Source organism: Vombatus ursinus, unplaced genomic scaffold, assembly GCF_900497805.2.
Source record: "Vombatus ursinus unplaced genomic scaffold, bare-nosed wombat genome assembly UNPS02015234.1, whole genome shotgun sequence".
Classification (NCBI taxonomy): Eukaryota; Metazoa; Chordata; class Mammalia; order Diprotodontia; family Vombatidae; genus Vombatus; species Vombatus ursinus.
In genome coordinates, this window is record NW_020955012.1 from 370 (window position 1) to 3,614 (window position 3,245).

The 3,245-nt window shown below is 38.8% G+C and overlaps 1 long non-coding RNA gene across 1 annotated transcript in view; it reads left to right on the top strand.

The window, feature by feature from the left end:
* Positions 1 to 2,380, top strand: part of LOC114031674 — a 2,741-nt gene extending 361 nt beyond the window's left edge. The window contains exons 2-3 of the long non-coding RNA XR_003567766.1: positions 1,074 to 1,105; positions 2,327 to 2,380. This is a non-coding gene — a long non-coding RNA (uncharacterized LOC114031674). The remainder of the gene's footprint in view (positions 1 to 1,073; positions 1,106 to 2,326) is intronic.
* The last annotated feature ends 865 nt before the right edge of the window (positions 2,381 to 3,245 follow it).

Sequence of the window (3,245 nt, forward strand, 5' to 3'; positions counted from 1 at the left end):
CAGAGCCAGGAGGGCCTAGACTTCAGGTGTCCTGACTCCCTCTAGACAGAAAAATAGAATCTGAGGTCTAGAACTCAAAGGGACCTCGGGTTAGTGGATCCAACCCTCATTTACAGATGCAAAAAATGAGGCCAGAGAGGATAAATCAGTAACTTACTTATTCAAAGACAATTTAAACCCAAGCCCTCCCAACCAGTACTCCTTTGTACTATGCCAGAATTTCCAAGGGTTTTGTAGTGCTCTTAGGATCTGAAAAAAATAAATCTTAACTACAGGAAGTTTGACTTTGCAGTTAAGCATTTTGAAATTGAAAATGTAACCCAGAGAACAGATGCATTTTCTCCAAGAGGCAAATCTGACCTAAATACCTGTACTCTACTCCTAAGTGACATCCAGTAAAACCTTGTCCCACATTTTGGAGCCTTAGAGTGGTTTTGATATTAGTATTTTTTCTTAATTCCTTCTATCTAGCTAAGAATTAATTCATGTTGCCTTGCTGCTCTCCCTTTAATCTGGAACCCTACTTTTTCTAGACGTTGTCCCCAGACCATTAAATGAATGCAGTGACCCATGGACCATAGCATGCCAATACTGTCCGTGGGATTTTCTTTCCAAATAAACTGGAGTGGTTTGTCATTTCCTTCTCCAGTGGAATAAGTCAAATAGAAAATAAATGACTTGCCCAGGGTCACACAGCTAGTAAGTGTCTGAGGCCAGATTTGAACTTAGTTCTATCCTGACTCTATGCCCAGCTCTCTATCCACTGAGCCATCCAGCAACCTAATTAATGTATAGATAACAGCTTTCTAACTGATTCCATTTCAAGCCATAGCACTAAATTCAGTTACTCCTACTTCTGGAGTTAGCCTGGAAATTTGTATTAGAGAGTATCAGAAATTCTAGTTCTTAGAAACTTCCATTTTGTAAAGTGCCACATAAGTTTTTACTTTACTAGAGAACTAAAGCAGTGATGTTCTTAAAAATAAAAATTAATTTATTAACTAGTCTGCTTGATTGTAGACCAAACACGTCTGTTTTATACCAAATTCTAAAATGTACTTTTGCCTTGACAGAGGAGCTTCTGTTTCAGTCATGGATGAAACAGGTCAGTGATTACTTCTTTTTTTGTGAGGCAGTTGGGGTTAAGTGATTTGCACAGGGTCACATAGCTAGTAAGTGTCAAGTGTCTGAGGCAGCATTTAAACTCAGGTCCTCCTGACTCCATTACTAATATGCTCTATCCACTGCCCCATCTAGCTGCCCCATCAATTACTTCTTTTGTGAGCTTTTTAAATCTCACAAATTTCCTGTGAGGAAATGAAGTCAGTTGTAATAACAGATGTAAAGAGAAGTGATTTTCCAACTCATCACATGAAGTCAGTTGTAATAACAGATGTAAAGAGAAGTGATTTTCCAACTCATCACCAGTCTTTCTACAATAATATTTATCAAATAAAATGTCAACTAATAAAAACTAAGTGACCAATCATAATTATAATATATGACATATATTATAATTATAATTGCCTACAGTAGTGAATGTGGGCATAGGGTCTGCTGCTTTTAATATTCAATCTACTATCACACTGTTATGTTAATGACTGACTTAGCCACCCTTTCTCTTTAAGTGGGTCAACTCAGGGAAGCCCATCCCTCAAAATGAAGTGGAGTCCAAGTTCAGGAAGAAAAGTTTTATTAGGAGGAAAATCAGACACTAGTGCTGAGGCATCCCAGTACAAAGTACAAAGGACTCATAGCCTAGCAGAGTCAGGGGCAATTTATACTCGAAAACCACAAAGAGGAGGTTCAGGGAGGAATTAAGGTAAAGAATGGACAGTTTTTCACAGGAACAGATTGGGTAGGATGTTTTGCAGGACCAGTTAATGGAAAAGCTGATTTAGGCCAGTTTGGGGTGCAGAGATCAGAAAGGTCAGACAGCAAATACTGGCAAAGGCATCTGGGGGTGAGCAAAACTGGCTCACTGCAGGTATTGGACATTTATTTAAAAAAACAACAACTGGGGCAGCTAGGTGGCTCAGTGGACAGAGAACCAGCCCTGGAGTCAGGAAGACCTAAGTTCAAATCTGGTCTCAGACACTTGCCACTTACTAGCTGTGTGACCCTGGGCAAATCATTTAAACCTAGTTGCCTTGAAAAACCACCAAAAAAATCCCCCAACATTGAAATGGCCTAAGTTTGTTAGTCTAATAAAATAAGTCAGCAGGAAAGGCCTTCCCTTTTTATCCTACAAAAAAAAAGTAAAGTATTTTGTTAACCTATTGCTGCTTTCTGAATTTAGGTTTCATATGCTGCTTTTTTTTTTCAGTACAACAAGAAATATAATTCCTCAGAGTATCGTCGCAGACTACACAATTTTCTTGAAAATAAGAGAATGATTGATAAACACAATGCTGAGAACCACTCATATAGAAGTACTGCAGTAAAATTATTTTTAATATTTCTCTGGGGTCTAGGGGTGGTAAAATGTTAAAAAAAATTAGCAGGAGAGTATAAGCTAAAGGATATTAATCAATTAACCGAGAAATGGTTTCTTGTGCTTTTATATGAATCTTCAGCTAATCAGCCAATAAGTATTTTATTAAGTACCTACTATGTGCCAGACACAGGGGATATAATACAATGTGTGTGTGTGTGTGTGTGTGTGTGTGTGTTTGTGTGTTTATATTTGGGTATGAGAAATGATAGTGTGTTACCATGATATGAAATGAGATATAACTAGGGATTTTTATGCATGATGCAAATTCACTTTTCAGAGGTTTGTAGAGTTAGCTGAACCAGTTAAAGTGTCTTGATGCCTCCAAGATAGGGAATGGCCTATCCCCCTGGAATTCCCTATATCCTGCCCCACCCTGGGTATATGAATGGAAGGAAGGTCCTCTCACAGTGAGAGGCGCCTTGGAGGTAAGAGGGATGCTATGCTGGCTTGGGGGCACTTGCTGCACGTGACACCCAATGGGCCACAGGTTAGGAGGTGTGGTAGGGTAGGAGGTCAGCAGACATAGTAAGTGCATATTATGTACTGAATATTGTACTCAGAGCTAATGATACAAAGACAAATGGAAAAACAGCCCTTGTTTTCAAGAAGCTTTTATTCTAGTGGTGGTATGTAACATATTTACTAACAACCAAGGGGAACAAGATTTGGGAACTAATTTGATTTGGATCTTGGAGCAAGCTAAAGATTCTAAGAAAGGACTGGGTGCATTTCAGGTATGAGTAATAAC